A 20,787-nucleotide genomic window follows, 5' to 3' on the forward strand; every position below is an offset into this window, starting at 1 on the left:
CTATGATGCTCAAATCTCATTAGTCACAATGTCAAGCTTTGACTTCCACAAATCCTTCCTCCACGTATGTAAAACTGGCGGAGGCAGAGGATAATTCTTCCTCCAGGTCTGTCGCCTTGAAGGGTAAAGCCATGATGGAGATGTCTGTCATAGTTGCCAAGGTTCAGTGTCAAGGCTGAACAAGAAAGACATAAATAAACTGTATGAGATTGTGCGATGATGCGTGTTGTGTTTCCCGTCGTGCTTGTGTCATGGCTTTAGAGTCTCTGGGTCAGCAGGTCCATCACGTAGCCCCTCATTTTGAACAATTGGCTGGATTTCTGTGACACGTGCAGAAGATAGTCAAGGCCTCCTGTGGATGAGTCCCACTGACTCTGATGACTCTTTAACCTTTTCATCTACTGTGGCTCCAGCAGCAAGTTTTCACATTCACAGTGAAATATCTCATATGAACTAGATGGATTGATACAAAGTTTAGTACAGACATTCCCAGCCACATCCCCATAACTGTTGAATTGAAGTGGCACTATTCCATTCTACTCTATTCTATTCTAGGTTCTGAGAGGACGTATCATACCTACTTCTGATTCTGGGAGTTTTTCTTTTTGTTTACGGTGGCAGGATATTATTATTATTATTATTATTACTATTATTATCATTATTATTTTCAAATTATTATCCAATAATAAAAGTGACCTTTTGCATTCCCATTATATGTCTCCAGTATACAATCATGTAGCTGTAAGTGCTGTGACCCATAAACAACTAAATTAAATACGCAGTAATAAGATGAAAATCTGTGTTTCGTCATAATTTGTCATATTATGGATGAAGTCCACGATACTACAGGAACAATTAGAGGAAGTTTCCAGATGTTTTCACTTATTTTAATAAGTTGGACATTTTGCAAGAAATCCTTATTTAGGAGTAAAAAGAGAAATTATAGGGAATGAGAAGAGAAAAATGGGGAATGACATGGTGCCTTGTGTTTTAATTATGGGTTTGCAGTTCAGTTATGCCCGGGCCACAATAGGTTGTACAGCGCGTGACGGCTGCACTGCTGATCTGCTGCATGTCACACATGTGTGTTGTTCACACAAGGAGTGTGTCTGTTTGAATAAAAGTAGTCTTTGTATTCAACTCAATGCCAGTGCACGATGAATGTTTGTAAAGAATAGATTCAGTCAAAAGATGTGCTTTTACTTTGAAATAGGTACAGGAAAAATAGGCAAGACCCCAACTCTGGGAGGAGCACACGTCAGACACGTCTCACGCTGTTAGCATGAATATCTCAACATGTGCACTGAAATGAAAAGCCTGTTGATTGATGTTTGTCCCTATCAAATAAAATAAACAAAGAAAATATATAGTGTCAGAGATGTTGTTCGGTGCTGTAACATTCAAAAGAAGCTTGTTTAATTTGTAAAGCACGTCATGAGATTTATGTCATTTTTTTTTTGACAGGTTTTCAAAAATATCCTGCCTACGACGTAACTACAAACCATGACAGCACGACATAACGGGAAAATAACATTACATCGATCCAGAGTGGAATGAACCTGCATGGGGTTGAAAGATTTGGAGCAAAGGTGCTGATGCAAGAAGAGGAGGAGGAGCAGGAGGGTGATAGAAAACAAGCAGAGCTCCCAGAGAAATCATTTTTGGATGAGTAAAGAAAAAAGGCCCATAAAAATGTGACTCTCGCTTCTTTTTGGTCGGTTTTTCTTTATGCGTCGCGATAAACAGGACAGCTGAGAGGGTGTGTGAGGAGGGATGGCCATTTTATCAGCTGGAAATGAGTCTGTCTCTACCAGCCCCAAGACACATATTAGTTTTATTCCTGTCACTTCTCTTATGCACTTCCCACAAGCCTCTTGCCGCATTTGCTAGTGTGCTCGTTCAGTCTTTCTGCTCAGATTTACACACTCAGCCTGCTTCCCCGCTCCTTCTCATCTTCTTGTTTATTTCATGTCTTACCTGCAGATGAAACAGTCAGAGAGATGTTGCTGGATGCTGACGGAAACACTTTTTTTCCCCTCGTTTTCAATTTGCAATAAGAGAGGACATTTTGGCTTCAAATTTTCATCTTCTGTGCAGAAGTAGACAACTGCACTGTGAACTGTGAGACTTGCTTTGGAAAGAACGGAAAGGTCCATATGGCAGAGCAGGTCTAGATAGTTGGGTTGGTATTACTTGAGACATTATACTGTAAATAAAGATGACATTTCTTCAAATTAAGGCACATTTTTCCTGCGTTGAACGATTCAGTCTTGTGCATTTGGAGTCAAAGTCTGTGCCATAATGATCGGGGGATGAAGCCAGTTGTGAGTCAGTCTCAGCTTTAAGTTATGACGTCTCAGTCTGTTTTTATTTCATTGTCTCAGCTTTTCAAAATGTTATTATATATGTACTTGAATTTAATTTATATTACCTCTACTGCAGCCAGCCACCAGGGGGCGATCAAGCTGACTGGTTTCACAATATTACATAACAATAAACTCTATTTGTATCCATGTGTTTACTCTGATGACATAAAACAAACTGCACCACTCTGACCAATCTCTTCACGTCGGTGCACACTTACAATATATGCTCATTTAATTGAATCCAATCAATAAAATAAATAACTATTAAAATTTCATCCTATAGTGTCTGCACAGGACAATGATGAATCTCCACTGCACTGCATTGATAATTTAATTCAGGGACACATCAATATTTAGTCATCATCATAATTACACTCGGAGCATGTGGTGCTTGAAAAATGCAGTGGACCTATTCAGAAATGTACAAGTGCTCTGAATTGATGTTCTCATTTGAATCAACACAAAGCCGAACAGAAAGGATAAAAGTGCTGACTCATCCAGATGTCACAGTCAGTTTAAGACAATTTGTCGAGATCTGTTTCATCCGCATCGCCTCCATCCCTGTCTCATACAGAACTTATCCTGATTAATCTAATATATCATGGAGGAAATTTAATTCCTCCTCTGATTTTCAAATCCAGTGAGTGTGGACGTCCTCATGGTTATCGATCTACTGCTCGAGTTCAACTTGATGAAAAATATTAGTTTTGTCCAATAACTGAAAAGGAAATGGAAATTTATAAAGTGATTTGGCATATTATTTGTCATAAGTTCAGTATTTTGAATTTTATTGTGATGTTATACTAACAGCAGATGTATTTGCCATGTTTAACTTCATTACTTACCTGGGGCCATTCAATCTGTGGGACCCATATTAATGTTGGGCATATGAATGGAAAATAGACCCCCCCATTTTATTTTTATTGTTTTGGGTTATTTAGATATTGAAATGTGAGAAATTCAAAAACGAGATTTACGCAAGGTAAACACATGTAAATGTGCTTTACCTAGCTAATGGGGAGTTCAATAGTAGAACCACCTGTTGCCAATTGTAAGTAGTGTTACAGGCTTGGTCTGCCCCTTTAAGGACAGAAACCAGTGTGTGAGGTAGTACACTGAGGTGTTGTGGGAAAAGGTGTGCAGAACGTGTATGTGATGCTGATGAGCAAAAAGTGTGTTACTCCTGCTGTAAAAGCGATAATAAAGTGGCTGTGTTAAATACAAAAACAATCCAATCCTTCTTCACAGGATGGTCCGGACGGCTGGTTACCAGCCAGACAACCAGTGAGCTCCCAACTACGGTTCGGAGCTGAGATAGAAAGGTAACAGTAGTGTGTCTGTGCCTTTATACAGTCTATGGTCTGTGCAGAATATTGTCAGTGTGAGTGTGTTTCGGAGGTGTAGTGGAAGCAGAGATTGTGTTTTATGCAATTTAAAAAGTGAATGGGAATTCTGTTCTGTGCCACTCAATAGACACAGACGGCCGCCACCTTATACCAGTGAAAAAACCTGCAAAAATGAAGCCTGAAACTATTCACTAGGCTGAGGAGGGAAGCGTCGTCTTGATGTCCGATACTGATGTCGGGCTCCAGAAATGTAGGAAACTATAGGAGACTCGGGTCAATTCTTGTTTCCGCTGGAAGTGGCTGAAGTAATTATCTATCGGCAGAAGGAACTCATATTGAGGGTCTTCTCATTGGTCCATGAAGATGTAATTCTGTGATGGCAGGAGAAAATGGAGAGCAATTTCCTGTGCAACTTTTCTTTCTTGGCTGCAAACTTCTTCTCCTTAGGAGTTTAATGATCCCTGAGGAAAAGTTGTGTACTATCAACAAGTGTCGTCTGCATCATGAACTGCAAATAACACAGACCATTCTGATCAGTCAGAACAGAGAGAGAGAAAACAAGACTCTTCAGATTATTAAAATGCAGACTTCGTTTTTTGATGGAGCATCAATGTTTAATGTATTAATGATGTATTTATATGCATGTGCACAATTATGATGTATGTAATGTGATGCGTTGGCTTGGAGCTAAGAGTTTCCCTTTGGGACAGTAAACTATCCTTACCATAAGTGGCACAAGTGTACATCAAAAACACTTGATCTCTGTCTCTACCTGCTGCACCAACCCTCACTTTAACGCTATGGAGATTTCTGTGTTGTTGTGAACACGTCTGGGCAGAGAACCTCCTGCTGCGTGCGTCTGCAATGTGTGAAAGGCAAACTCCAGAGAATGTCCAAAAGAGTGGATGTCCAACTCTCTGGAGTTTGTCTTTCACATGTATGCAAAATGACTACATACAACAAAAGACACTTCACAGTAAGAAGGTTCTAAAATTTAATTTGCTGGCTGACCAGGGCGTCTCTGCGTGGGCTTCCTCACATCGCCTGAAGTCTTTGGAGAACTTTCATCATAGGTGTGAATGTGAGTTACTGTAATAGCCTCCACAATGAAGCTGTCAGAGTTTTAACTAGAAGACAGAAATACAACCATATAGTTCTGAGGTTGTTATATTGGCCTCCAGTAAATTTTAGAAATGATTTTAAATTTCAAAGCTTCTTTTTAAGGCCAAACATGGTCTGGCACCTCAGTATCACTCTGAATTACTTACGAACCAGCCTGATCCCTCAGGTCTGATGGAACTGTTCATCTGTGTAACTTTTATACAAGCTTTTTGCTCCAAGCCACAGGAATATGCTGCCTCAACACATTAGATCCAATGCTATGATCTATTTTGCTGCATCTTTCATTAGTCTGGTTAGCTGGTCTTAATTTACCATTTTATGTTTAATTCCTTATTTAATTTTTCCAACTATTTTTTTTACATCAAATTATATCTTATTTCTACTTTTCAATTTGTGTGTTTACTTTAATCTGTCCAATATTTATCTCATCTTTCCACATAGTTTTGTAGTTACAACTTCCGTAGTATCAGGCTTTGTGCAGCACTTTAGTTCTTCCACCTGGAACCAAAGCTGCTATATAATAAAGCTTTGCTGTCTTGAATGGCTGTTTGTTATATGTAGCTCTGCGATTCACTGGCGATCTGCCAAAGGGTCTACCCTGCCTCTCGTCCAATGTCAGCAGGGATTGGCTCCAGTGCCCCTGGATAAGCAATATAGATAATGGATGGATGGATGGATGGATACTACACTACTACCTCTGCACAAGAATGAGAAATGAAATTATTTCTCCAACTTGGTACTAATTGGTTTTGTACCTTTTCTGAAATTCAACTGACAAATAAACAAACAAATTGACATAACTCCTAAAAGTAATCATAAAATAGCATCAGCCAATCTGTGAGTCCACCGGGACAGTGAAATAAGCCTCTGGGGGCCAATATTTGGGGCTTCTGGTGTAGACATACATGCTTCTGAGGGTTAATATCAGATAAATATGCATTTTGGTCGATGTGTTCTGGTTCTTTTGCTCTCCACACAGACTGTTTACCTGGGCAACTGAAGCCTGCTCCAACATGATTGGTCAATTTAAAAACAGAAACCAGAAATCTTTTGGCCCTAAAATCTTATCTTGTACATGTTCAAATGCAGACTCAGAGATTGGCCACTACTTGACCTAACTTGGTCCAGTTAGGCCTGACGCCCAAATTCCAACAATAAACAGCCCAACAGTTCGAACACCCTCTTATCATCCTCTGTAGATATTATTGGTCAAAGTTCAGAGTTAGAAAACAGCAGACCTGCATTCAGCTTTTAATTAAACCAGCAGCTGTGTTAGTGTGTGATGGGGGGGGAGGTCTGTCCTCCGGGTAATCAGTTTGCAGAGGCAGATGCTCTGCAGGGCACGAACGTCTGTGGCTTCAGACCGCTGTTCTCAAGCACAAATCAAGGTAAACCCTTTCTTTTCCTTCTCTGGTTTGTTAACTCAGCAACATTACTCACACACAGATGATCAGATCTGACCAGAATTTTGGTGAATTTGAATTTACACTGAATGACTCAAAGGAACAGACAGCAGAAAAGATCATTTATGACTGATTGTCCACTGGATTTCTATGAAATACACACAATGGTGCCATTTCTCTATTATTATGTCCAGTTATTTGACTGCACCCTTTCTCCTTAGTCCCTCTTCATTTTTTTAGCAGCTGGAGCACTTGATATTAATTTCTCAAGCAGCACCTCCAGCTTAGGACAGGTGGAGACAGATGGCGCCATGTTGGTGGCCACTCAAAAGAAGTTTACTGGATCTCGGTCAGTGATGAATCGCAGATAAAGCATCTGCAAGAACAGAAGAATCAAAGCAGGAAAAGACGCAGGAACAAGAAGTGGAGTCATTAGTGTACACCGCCAGATTGAGAGTGTCCAGAGATTTATCCACACACCTGTCTGCATATCTGTGTGGTGCTCTGCTATTTGAAAACCTTCCAAATGTCCATTTATGGACATTTATGGTGGAATTATAAGACAGAGAAAAAAAAGCAAGTAATCATTGATTTTTCCCTTTGTCTCTCTTTGCGCTTACTGTCACTGACTGTCAGTTGGTGCCAGGGGCTTTGCAAAAGGGTAAGCAATGCAAACATTAGTCTGGGGCCCTGAGCTGAGAAGGTGCCCCAGAGAACAGCAAATTATTTTGAACTCCTGGCTTTGCGTGACACCATGATCAGAACCCCCTGACATGGCCCATAACGTTTTTCTAGTAGCATGTGTGGCGGAATTGTTGCTGGTCCAATGCAGGGCTCCTGTGTCTATTTTTCCTGGGGGCCCTTTGAATGTCCTCTGAAACACTCCTGGTTGGTTCATGGGTAGAGAAGCTCAGAGAACATGTGCCTTCGCTGCTCAGAAAGCATAAGAGAACCTCTTATCTTCTAAACATAAATGACTGATGGTCGTGGTGAGCGAATGTCCCCACCACTCGTTCAATTAGCTTCATCTGATAAAATGCAAAAAATGTCTTTCAACCATTTGTTTGGAAGCAGCAGGGTGAGCACTGTTCACATCAAGAAGCTTCCCAGTTTAAATCCCGGTTCGGACTTTGCCTGTTCTTCTGATGTCTACGTGGATTTCTCAGATTTTCCAGATTCCTTCCACAGTCCAAAGACAGTGGACAAAGATTGGGGATCAGTTAATTGGATACTTTACCGTAGGTGTGAATTTGGCAGTGAAAGGTGGTTTGTGTTGGCCTGGTCTGATGACCTGACAGGGTGTACGCCGCCACCACAGATAATGAATGAATGGTTGTTTGGCCAATATGTGGAGAGTGACACCTAAAAAATATCAGAAGAAAACTGAAATCCCATGAATCAGACAATTTATATCCGGCCTGAGTATTTCTGAATCTACCTTATGTGACATTTGTTTCATTACTATTCCCCCAAGAGGTTATAAGAAAGAACTTTAAGTCAGAGTAGATCCAGGAATCTTTTATCACTTTATTTAACATTTACTGGTCAAGATCCATGAATTATTCTCTAAGAAATCAATGAAGTGTTGAAAAACGACCTATTTCACAATGATAAATAAAGTGAAAAAATATATATCCTGGATCCGCCCCCTGATCCGTGTCCGCATGAAGATTTAATGAGTTCATGGAAATCTGTTCAGTTGTCCTTGGTCAAGGCACAAGTTTTATTTAACAAAATCTTTTATTAATCTAAGCTGAAATTCTGCAGGAACTGGAACCCCATCAACAAAAGGAAATGAAATGATTAATAAATTAATAAAATCAAAACTGAAACAGAACTCAGTGCAAGAGAGGAGGGAGTTGACCTGACCTGAGCACTTCTTTTATAATCTATTGGGACGCAGTGTCCAGCTCCACCCAACTACCAGCCTGCAACAGAAACACAGAGCACACACACAACACAACAGCACAACGCACACAAGCCCTGGCAGATGCCCTGGGGCCATCACAGTATCCTCAGGGGCTGTGATGTGAAGAAACTTCTGACCTTGTTGTAAGTGACTTTGAGAGTTTTCTACGTGCTTTGCAAAAAAGAAATAAAGAAAAATAATAAATAAAAACTGAGTTTGTGGAAAAGTGTCAGGAGGGCGAGTAAAGAGGGAACAAATTTGTGTAGAAGGAGAGACCTATGGGACTGAGGGTACCGCAGAGGGCCAAGTGTCAGAACACACTCGACTGCTGTTGTAATGGAGCACACACACACGCACACACACACACAAAGTGAAGAGCAGACATTTCTCGTTTCCTGATAAAAGACTCTGTTCTCTCTCATCCTGACGCTTCGTGTAGTTCGGTCTTTTAGCGTCCGCAACTTCGCTCTGCAGAGAGACGTCTGTTGTTCACCTCTTATTGCTTTGCTCATTGAGCTGTCTGTTTGTCTTATCTGTGTGTGGAGTGTTCAGAGAGGTGCACAAGAACACTTGCTGCACAGTCTCTCTCTATCAGATCGACACTGGGCCTCAGCCTTTAGCAAACCTATTACTGAAGTTCCAGCTGGAGACAAAATGTAAAGATCTGGCGACTGATAGATACTGTTAAAATTCCAAAAACGTAAAATAGCAGCTTGCAGAAGTTACATACATAATTGATGTCTTACACATAAATGTGTGTTTAATCTTCTTGTTAACTTGGATCTTTCACATTCATTTATTTGATAAAGGTTAAAAAAAAAGGTTAAGTTAAGAATGAGCACAGATAAAAGTCTAAACAGTATAAGTCATGTGGTGTATTGCTCTGCACATGTAAAAAAAACAAAACATGTGAATTTAGTTAGAATTTTGAGTCATGAGGGTGAATGTGATTTCCCTGTTGGTTCATATAAATGCCAATTTTAGGCAGTAGAATAATATGCACCCTGCACCATAACCTGATTGGCATGTAATTGTACTTGTCTACTACAATGATTGTGATTGGTCGACTCAGTAATATTTTCTGTGTCTCAGCTGCTGTAAGAACACAGGAAACTCACCCTCCCTCTGTTTTATGGTCGCTCACATCACCTCCTCTGACGCGTGCTCTCTTTTTTGCGTTGCAGTAATTTCAGTTTGCAAGTTCGCACATTAGCTTAAAAACCTTACTGCCAACTAGTGTCTCTGTGGTGTAATTGCAGAGCGACTCAGACCCACCACTACAAATATAAATGCTCACAACGGCGAAGACCACTTGTGGACTTAACAGCGCCACCTCAGGTTAAGCCCTATCTACTACACATCACAACCAGTGACGTAAACTACAGGCTGCTCTTATGCTTGTGCTTGTTTTTTCATTGGAATTCATGGATATGTCAGTTCAGGTTATTCTCCGATGGTCAAACTTTCTGCTTTTATATCCAGCACAAAATGGGCTGCAAATTGAGAGGCTTTATAACAGGTAGACCGTGGTGAAGGTCAAGGTAGCTCCGCTCCCGCAGATGTGGGGGGTTTGTACAGGATAATTTCTTTGCAGTAGGGAGGAGTGAGCACATAAATGGTCTCCACTTTCTCGCTGATTTCCTCTGGGGAAATTTCCACTTCAGAGAGGAGTGGCTGTAAACCTACAACATTTTACCCCCACACACAGGCACACATATACACACACACACACACACACACACACGCACAAACACACGCACACACACACAGTATTGCTGTCATTATGGCTGTGTTTGTGCTTGTGTCCTTTTTATGTTTTTTTTTTTGCTGTATTTGCTTTTTTGGTGTTTTATGTTTGTCATAATTTTCTTCCATATGTTACTTTTTGTCGTTCTCACTTTAATTTAATTTAAAACTCTGTTCATGCGATAAAATGAGTATAAATATGCTCTTTTGTCTTTGGAGTCTCCTCCATGATAGAGATTAATGTTTGTCCTTGCAGGAGTGGATCTGTTTTTACACTGTAAGAAAGTATGATGTGATGCTGGTGATAATTTAATCAAACACTTTTTGTCGCCTTCTCTCCATCATTTATTATCTACCTACATCTACGCTACTAAGTTTTCATTTCAAAACGCACCAGTGTTGCTATGTTAATGACTGTCAAAGATATTGAGCACGTCGGAACTTATTTTCAGTAGGTTGATCTCTTATCTTGAACTTCACCTGCTCTGGAGCAGGTTAGCCATTCAGCACAAGTTACCACAGTTATGTATCCTGTGAACAAGCTTTGTAACAAAACCCTGAAATAAACCTGAAGTTACTCAGATAACTGCGAATCCTGCTTCACAGTACAGGCCCCTTGTGTGTTAGTATAGACGAATAACAAATTATATTGAGCTACAACACTTGTTTGAACAGAGATTGTTTTCAATTTAAAGCATGCGTGTTGTATGGATGTAGCCTGTGTCTTTGTTGTCATGTTGCATTTCTTTGTGGTTGTGGTGGTTTGTGAGGTTCTGTCATGTTAACACATCCCTTCAAACTTTGACCCCTTCTGTTTAGTTTATACTTTCTATGACTATTTGCTCAAACAGAACCCCAAAACAAACCACACACATGAAGAAGTTGGAGCAAAAAGTGAATATAAAAAAGTAGAACTTATTGAAGAGCTGCTGCATTGCACTGGTGTCTCTATTTTACTGATGATTCAAGAGCAACAGCCACATTCTGTTAAAATGACTGGAGGGCCATCCAGATGTTGAAGTAGTCAATAAATAACTAAAGTTCCATCTTGAATGGTAAGTTTAAGTTAAGTCCTCTTTCTGTTTCATCAGCACCCAAAACTGTCAGAAAGACTCAATACATTTTGCAGAGTAGAACCTCCTGCATGTATCACATCAGATTTATGTGGTCATTTCTCCTTTGCTGTAGCCTTGGCACATTTGGCCTTGTGAGGAAAAATCAATAATAAAAATGATCAGGAGTCAACCATCTGTAATGTCTGTGATGCTGAAGTCCATAGAGAGAGAGTATGAGGATGAGTCGATTCCTTGTTGCAGACTGCAGGATCATTAACTGCAGAGCAGAAAACAATTCATGGATCAAGCCAAACTGATGGATGTCATTGTCAGGAGGGAGTGAGGGAGTGAGGATATGCTTTATGACACTCGTACTGTAACTACATTTCCCGGCCTTGAGGATGGTTTGGAGGTTTTGTATTGTTGTGTGCGATGTTCACTCACATTGCTTGATTGATGTCGACTCAAACGGCCGCTGTTGATTTTCTTTACACTTTATTTATTCAGGGAAGGTTTGCTGAGCGTGAAGGCTCTTTCTCAACAAATATCACAGCTCAGACTCACATGGTTACACACAGTTACACCAGAGGGCTGCCCAGTATCAGCTCAACAGAGGCTTGTAGAGGGGGGTAAAAAGCACCTCATGGGTACTTGGGTTGATCATAGGGGCATTTCAATGGAGTAGAACTGAACTTGAGCCAAACAAGTGCACATGTGAGACAGATTCAAGGATATGTGAGCTGAGCAGAGGAAGCAGAATAATTGATCAGTTGGGTATTTATATGAAATAAGGTTTGGCACTTGGACTCACAAGAAAGTAGACACTTACGTTTGACCACATGGTCTTGGTGTTTCCACACCTGAAAGTCTGGAACATGGTCTGAACCAGGCTTCATGTCTGTGTTACATTATTTACATTTCATCTGGTTAGTTTTGGTTTCACATTGTTATTTAGGAAAGTTGAATGATAAAGTGACTTATTCCTTGCCACTGTAATGTCATTATGATATCACTACCAGCAAAATGAACATCGTCCTCGTCGTTCAAACATATCATCGGAGGTGAAGACTGCAAGCTTAAGCTTCTTTAACTTTTTCTATTGTTGAACACAGAACTTAATTTCCTGTATTTGTTTCAAAAGTCCAAACCATCCAAACTGTGGTTCAGTTTGGTCCAGACCGAGAACTGCTCTTTAGTTTGAACTAAACTTTGTTCCGTTGGTCTGAGGCACCTTTCACACCTGTTATTCTGGTTCAGACTCAACATAAGTCCGTACGTCCAGTAGGAGTGAAAGAGCCCTTAAACGTTTTTGACTTGTTAGGCATTTGGACCGTAGACTGTATATAAAGATGGATGACATAACAGCTCCCCATAAAGGAAGCCGAATCATCAGGATTGCCCCCTGGTGGCCTACTGAAGTAAATATCATAAATCCCATCTCCTCAATGTTAGCAGATGGGACAAGGAACTAAATAAAAGTGCATGTTAAAATACATTTTCTCAAAGAATGTTTCTGTCATTTTACAAAGTTTGGATAACAATGGTGTATCATCAATTATATTACTTATTTTATATTATGTTACTGATTGACAGCTGAGTCTGACAATTGGTCTGGAGCATGTATGGATGGGACCTTACTGCTGAGGCTCCCTGTAACAATCTCAACAATGCTGGCACCTGTATCTGGGATATTTTAGCTTCATTTTGTACAATGTGAGGAATTGAATTGATTCACAGTCTATGATTTGGTGCACTTAAGCTGCCTAGATAAGATTTTGAAATGACGAGAGGGGCAGTAAGGGTAAGCAAGGGGTCATTTGAGCTTAGTAGAAGTTACAGTCTTGAATTGACCAGAAGGGCTTTTCAGCTGACTCATGGGTCAACCAATGGGGCATTTAGACAAACGAAAAGGGCACTTTGACAAACCAAGGAGCTTTTGAATCAAGCAGGAGGATGGTTGTTCTTATTACAAGGGCTATTGGACTAGGTAATTTAGACTGTCCTGAGGGGCACTTGGGCATTTGGACCCAGTAGAGGACTGCTGGGGTGAAACAAGAAGCTATTTCAACCACCTCAAAGGACATCAAGGCATTTGCAGTGACAAGAGGGGCACTTTGAAGGCGTGTTGGATGCCTTCGGGCAAACACGACAATGGAATTTTGCTTTAAAGTGTCGACAAATGGTTGAAATGAAAGTCTTAGAAAGTGCAAAAAAAGGGACACCTTTTGTCCCCGTAGCAGCAGCAGCTCGAGGTTGAGGAAAACTCATAGGTCGTTAAAGAGAAAGGGTCGAGTGGTTTTCAAGATTTATCATTCCAGACCATCTATCAGTGTTTAGATAATGTAATGATATATCTGCCATCCTCATCATTTTGTAGATAGAGGGAGTATCTCATATCATTAAGTCCGTCTAGTACATTGATTGATAGATTCAGTAAAGTCAGATTGTACAGCCATAAAAAGGAAGAAATTAAAAAAGGGGGGTACAGAGGTGTTTAAATGGAATAACATGTTGATGAGGTTTCCTCAGGGAACATTAAGCTTATATTGATTTTACCTTGATCACTCAGCATGCATAAAAACACAGTCTCAACAGTATTCTTACAAATTAACAAAGTGAATAGGAAACAGAATTCTTTTTCTTGTGTTTTTTTTTTCTTTTTACTTAACCTTGGCTGCAGCTCTGTCTCATTACCAGAAAGTGAATAGCTCTCGATAATGATCCGGCCTGGCCTCCTTTCCTGTCTCTCTCACAGACACTAGAAATGAAATGGAGGAGGAAGGGAGGACCCCATTAAAGCACTCCCATTGCCCTTGCACCAGCTATAACCAAAGACATGCAATGCCAGAGGATTAAGCTCATGATGAGGGGGTCATGCGACTTGATGTGGGATTTTGAAGGTCGATACCTGATGACATCACAAGTGGATGACGCAGATCGGCTAATGTCCGGTTCTGGCTTTTAAGGAAATTTGCTAATTCTCATGAGGAACGCTATTGTGGGACTTTTTCATTTTGCTTTTTCACTCGTCTTTTTATTCTCGTCCACAAATGCGTCCTCACACCACCCCACTAAAGCCCTCACAATATTCTCAAAGTGGCTCTAAATTTATGGAGTGTGAGGCATTTTATTCAAAGTGTGGACGTCCTGAGAATTTGGTTATGAAATGGCTCTGTAGAGCTCAGGAGGAGGGAGGGAAGATGGCAGTCAGTGTGTGTGTGTGTATTTTTCAGAGGACACTTTTGAATTTATTTACCAAGTGAGGACACTTTGAGAAAGTGGGGACATTTTGGCTGTTTGTGGCTGTTTTTGGCTGACTTGCTTTTTAAGGTGTAATGACCAAGAGTCATGCTTTTGGTTTAATCTGTCAGATTTCCATCTCCAACTCTCAGTGGGCGTATGAGTGATGAGAGATGTGAGGCCCCGTGATTGGTCCTTGTGAAGGATTGCTGCCTCGTGATTGGTGCAACGCCTGACAGCAGACTTTCTCCTCATTCTTTCGTCTCTTCAACAAGAGAGTTCTCTGTAAGTAGAGTGACTGCAGACCCTTCAGAACATACTTTATTACTGAAGTTTAGGTCAAACTAGTCTTCTTTTGTCTGTGCTGCTTTGGATTTTTTTTTTTCCGTGTCTTCGTGGCCTTTCTTGGGAATGGAAAGAGAAAGGGGTTTTACACAACATGTGATCCATGAAGCCTCGCTAACATAAGCGTCAAGTTAGAATAAGGTTTAGGTGAAAATAGAGAAGGTTTATAACCTCAAAGTTAGATGTTTGGAAGTAGCAAGTTTTTGTAATATTCTGTATTTAAACCAATTATACATATTCATAGAAGATTTAGAATGATGAAATAAGGCAAAACATTTTTGGGATATTTACAGATATGTGGAATTCCAACACTTAATTCCACGATGTATTCATTATGAGCCCATTATTCATTTCTTATTATCACTAAATATTATGAAGTAAAGGTTCAGTAAAGCAAATCAGCCAAAATAACCTTCAACTGGGATATTTCTATTACATGTTGGAGCTCAGAGAACATGATATGAACCTGGAAGAGCTTTCCCTGCAATCAAGTCTTAAAAAATGCTGAAATAAATCAGTGCCTTTTTAGGTCAGTGCTTTTATAATGTATTTATTTCCGTACAAGAGGAAAGAAACCTTTTAGAAATGTGTTGAAACTGTCGGACGCCACTGACACGAACACATAAATCTGAATGCAGGTGCGTGTGCTGCAGAGCAGATAAGTGGCATAACATTAGAAGCAAGACTATGGTTTAAGGGAGGGGGGAGGAGAACAAGCAGAGGTCACAAAATCAATTGTTTCCTAACGGCCACGAGTCGCTGCTTTTTCTGTTAATTGATCAGACTGCGGCTTAATTAATGGCGTGCCACTTTAATGGAGAATAGTCACAAGGTCACAAAGTCGTGTCCATGACAGAAACAGGAGGAGGATCAGGTGGATTTCATTAGGATTTAGATTCTGATTGTCCCACTGGGTTTTATAAGCTGTTTTCAGACATGTCGGGAAATTTGGTCAGTATAAAGTGTTGCTTGTCAGACGCGGCCGAAACATTCAGACGAGGGGTGGCACCTGGGTAGAGCATGCAGGGGATGTCATGGCATATAAATTCTGCTGCAGACCCTGCAACTTGTATGAGGATGTCAGCGTCAGCCTTATCACCCAAAGCTCTTAAATCTTGTTGACATCTTTGCCTGCGTCTTTATGTGTTTGTCTCCTCTTTTTCTTCCTGAGATATTTATATTTTTCCAGCTTCGCAACTGTCACACATTTGAAAAGTCATCAACCACTCGTTCGGCATTTTCCTGCTGACTCTGACAATTTCTGGACATTTTACTAGGGGGCTGGCAGGAGAAGTTCCTTAAAATGGTGGACTCGGATTCAGACAATCGCATTCCAACAGCTCTTTTGTAAAGTTTCGGGAAAATGTCCAGAATTCAGTGCATGTTTGAAAGCAGCTGTAATGAATTTTCTACATCCAACAGGGAAAACACTTGATATGACAGAAATCAAAATACTGAGATGTTGCTGAAGTGTGAAACATTTAAAAGAAGGCACTTTAAACCTCATCTCTCCTCCGCTGTCCTCCCTGCTGTCGCATCAAAAAAAATCAGAATGGGTTGGGTTCATTCAGTTTGCATGATCAAGCTGATGGCAAAGATATCATCAGCACCCACGCTGCGTGGAGAAGTGTGTGTGGGTGAACAGCAGGTCACTGGTTTGAATGACTGGGCCAGATGGTACACGGTGTTTTAATGCAAGTGAATGATTAAAGGGTAATGGTAACCGGCCTGGGACTTTAGAGGTAATATGGTGCGTCGTAGAGTGTCATCAAAATTTCAAGGGTACAAACATCAGGCCAAAAAGGTCAGTGAAGTCATTTTCATCTTCCAGCCTGAATGACTGTAATGGTAATTTGTCCCAATACTCTGATGTAATGCATATTATGTGCAAAGAGGAGTACTGGACCTTCGTAGTCATGGCTAAAGCATAAACAATGATCAACTTCAAACACAGCATTAACACCACAAGGTCCTGTGTTTTATCAACCCATCCGTCCACCCCAACCATCATCACCCGACTGCCTTCAATGCTCCGGTCATAATTATGATGTCCGCTAGAGGGCGCCTAACAACGACACTTACCTTGTTCGTATTAAGACGCAAAGACGACATGTGACTTTTGTGAAGGAAAGTTGTCAATAATTCACTTCCATACTTTTGGCAAACACTGTACAAAGGAGAACAGGCTTCAGCAAGTGTGAGCAGTCTGTTCTTCTCTACAGATATGTTGTCAGTGATATGAACGTGGTGGAATTCAGACCTTTTAAGGTAAATCCAAACTACTATCAATGTTATGTAAAAATAATTTGCCTGTTAAAATGTTTAATCTGTGCGTGTTGCACCAGCTGCAGGACAAGAAGGCAGGAAGAGGGAACAGGATTCAGTGCCCTGAAGGTACGAATAAATATGTGATGAATGAGAAAATATATGAGAAAAAGAGCAACTCCAAATGATTTACTGTGGTGTTGGGTCAGCACAAATCTTCACAATGGCTTCAGTGATCCTTGTCATAGATTCTCTAATGTCAACTCCTCTCTACCAGAAGATATTTCTTTATTTGGGTTTTTTACGATGGTTGTGGAACCCGTTGTTGAAGACACCGCACAGTGACACTTCATGCACTGCATGCATTGTTTGTCCACTCATTTATTTGGGCATGTCTCCAACATGTGTAACAAGTCAGTCTTGTAATCGAGATAATTTAATGTCTAATGTGATTTACCACCTTCAGACGACTGTAACTTAATTTCAGTCTCAACAATCCATAGGACCAACATACAGCAGAATCTTCCAGTAAAAATTAAACACCTATTAATTAACACCAACTCTTTCAGTTTGCATCATCCCAATCCCCAGCTGCTGTCCTGGCACGCACACAGCCCCTCACATGTGGCCGGCCATCTTTTCCTGAGAGTGCAGAGCAGAAGAAGGCCCCTGCGGGAGCCTGACTTATCTGCAGGCCCTGGATGATGAAAATCAGACTCCATCATGGCCACCAATCTGCTCCACTGAGAGCTCCTGGCCCTGCGCACTGGCAGGCCCAGCACAGCGCAGAGTTCACTCAGAGCCAGCACACACTGATGGTTACTTACTAACCCTGGGCCCAGATGCCATGGCATCTGCCCACAAATACAACATAATGCTGATGCCCTGTGGGGCCTGGTGGACTGGCTGGCTGCCCTAACACTGGAACCAGCCTGTCCCCCAAGCTTATGGATCCTTCCTCAACAAACTTCAGGATGTGTTGACATTTGTGAATAACATGAAATGACGTTTTTGTTGATCGATAAGACAGAAGAAAAACATTTGAATGAATCCAAACATTTGTTTTATTCTATCATACGTTTTACCTTAAATACTCTTACATATTAAGATTTTAGTTTTCCCCACACAAAATTCCATCAGCACTAAAAGCAAAATCAATCCTCTAAATATGCCAGATTTAGTTTCCATCAAGACTCGTGAATTATTCTCTGGGTAATCAATGAAAATGTCAAAAAAAAAAAAAATTGAACAATGTTAAAGAAAGAAATTCCTGGATGAGCCCCTTTTTACTGATCTTTAGCATATAAGAATAAAATGTAATGAGTTCTCTCTCGACCCATGCCCCATCCTTTCAAGTTCAACTTGGAATCAGTTCAGTGGTTTTAGTATAATCCTGCAGAAAACCTAATTGCCTGAAATAAATTTCTCAAAATTGGAAGGAGGTAAGAATTCCTAGTTCTGATTAATTTGTTTTTAAATATGAATGACGGTTTAATCTGTGATGATGCACATGTGTAGTTCGAGGCGTTTTGGACTTTGGACAGGAGATGAAGCTCTCTTGGCTCTAATGCATCTTTGGGATGTGGCCAATTTCTGCCACTCAAACTAATAAAGTTAATTAATCCTTATTTTCACATCAGGCAAAACATTTGGCTCATCCCACAGGAATTACATAACACTTTGTTAATCCTACTAAACAAAATTCCAAGAGTAATATAGACAATAGAAAACTGAATCTAACTTTTTTTTTTATCATATTAATTTCCAATACCACATAAGTATAGACTTCCTTTTGTCATATATATAATGTATGATGACTATAAAGATAAAAGCAGCTGTCATTTTTTTCCCCCATTAGATTATGTGATGAAATGAAAATAGATATTGGAGCAGGAAGATATTGAAAGCTTTGAAAAATGATCATAGATTCGGAACATTGATCTCCCCTCTCTGCCCAGCAGTTCTGCATTTTGTAATTGGCAGCATCTCAGGGTCAATGCTGTTACTTTAATCCACAGCAGTCTGCTTTACAGGTTTATCTTATACTTCCATTAAACTAATCTAGTGCCCCCCGTGACCTCATGTCAACAGCCCCCCCACCTCCCACACAACCCCTCCTGTGGGCTTCATACAGTTAATAACAGCCTGATGAAATGGATTCAGTTCATTCATCAAAACTACACTGACATGGCAGCGCTAATACCACACACATACATTCAACTCGTCGGTCCTGGAGGCCTGACATGAATAAATATGTTAATTTAAAATAAAGATTTTCAGACATTAACTCTAGGGGGTCAGGATGTTTTGCAGAGTTTATCGCTAAAATATGAAGCGCGCCGCTGGAAATTGTCTGGGAAAGATGCGTTCACAACTACAGGAATATGTCCAGAATGTTCCGGCAAGGTTTGAAGTCTGGGTGCAGCATGAATGAGGCAGGACAGTGGGTTTTGGTTAGCGTCTTATCACCAAATGTTCCTGAATGTCGTTGTCCTTCCAGGCATATTTGTCGCTGTCTCCTTCGTGATATTTGTATTCCTCCAATTTCACGTCCGTCACATGTTGGAAGTGTTATCAACATGTCCACTCGCTCGCTGTGAATCTTTCAAACATTTTCCTCCTGCATTCTCAAATGGGCTCACTCTGACATTTCACTCGGGAGCTGGTAGGAGAAGTTGCTGAATAGGTCCAGAGGGACTGAATTGGACGGTTGCATCCTCACATATGGCACCCCTGGAAAATTTCAAGAAGCTCAGTTCAGAGCACATCTGAAAGCAGCTTAAGAGTTTTCACAAGATAAACGCTGATTTGTTTTCACTTCTGTGCCAGAAATAATTTCCTGTTAAAAAACAAATATAATGAAAAAGCTAATATACTAAAACCCATTTTTGTAAGTGAGCTTTTATTCTGACTTCTATGACTATAAGGTTCATTATGTCTATGTGGGATGCCAGGTTTTCGTTTTGCATTGCTCCACGTTTGACTGATCCGACTGTACTTTGGATCTCAGTTGCATCATCTTGCTTTGACAACTCACAGTAAAGGTGCTGATTGTGAGTCATCTTTAGAAGGTGACTCATTTGACTTTATACTCTGCGATGTATAAGCTGAACCTTTTCCTCTGTTGTTTCCATAATTTTGTCCACCACCCTGCAGTTGCGAGTCTCCCTCCGCAGAGCTGTCAGGCCTGCAGTGGAAGAGGAGTTCAAGGATCCATCAAGCAAACAGCGGCGAGCCTCTGTCTCTGCAGAAACCTGCTCAGGTGGTCAGCACCGGTCTATTCAGATCATGACTGAGCTAACGAGAAGGGCCTCTGTGTTTGTGTGTGTGTGTGTGGCTCTTGTCCAGCTCTTCTCCATCCAGGTGGTTTGATTAAACACATCACTAACACATTGTCTGTGGGTTAAGTGGGGGGTCTAAGAGAAAAAAGTGAGGGGTGGAACCACAGAGTGGAGGTGAAGCATTGTGAGTGAGTTGTTTTTAGTGTTTTCAGACGCACTATGAGCAGATCAGTATCCAGAGGAACATACACTCTGTGTTTTTCTGCACTTTGCTTTTCTCTCAATGAGATAAGAAGAAGAATCTGATGTTCTCATGCATGAAAAATAATAACCTCTGCTAATGTCATTTACTTTTGAGTCTGAGTTAGTGTCAGCTGTCGGTGAAGTTTCAGTGTGTAACCTTTGAGATGATATTTGCACATAGATGTTTTCAGATATGTCTGGACCTTTTCCAGAGTTTGTATTTCACATATGAAGAATGAAGCAGGAGAAGGTCCATTTGCAGCACATCAACAGCACTGTATGTTTAAGTTCTGTCGCATTTTCGGCTCATTTGTGACGCACCATGAATAGTATTAACCTGTATGAAAGGTTCTTTACAAATAAAGTTTGAATGAAAATCACTCTGAAGTACCATGACCTTGGCATTAACGGATGTTGGCAGTCAGATGAGGAAACCTGGTTCATAAATTTCCTGGCACTTTCCCAG

This window comes from Paralichthys olivaceus, chromosome 5 (genome assembly GCF_024713975.1).
Source record: "Paralichthys olivaceus isolate ysfri-2021 chromosome 5, ASM2471397v2, whole genome shotgun sequence".
In the NCBI taxonomy this organism is placed as follows: domain Eukaryota; kingdom Metazoa; phylum Chordata; class Actinopteri; order Pleuronectiformes; family Paralichthyidae; genus Paralichthys; species Paralichthys olivaceus.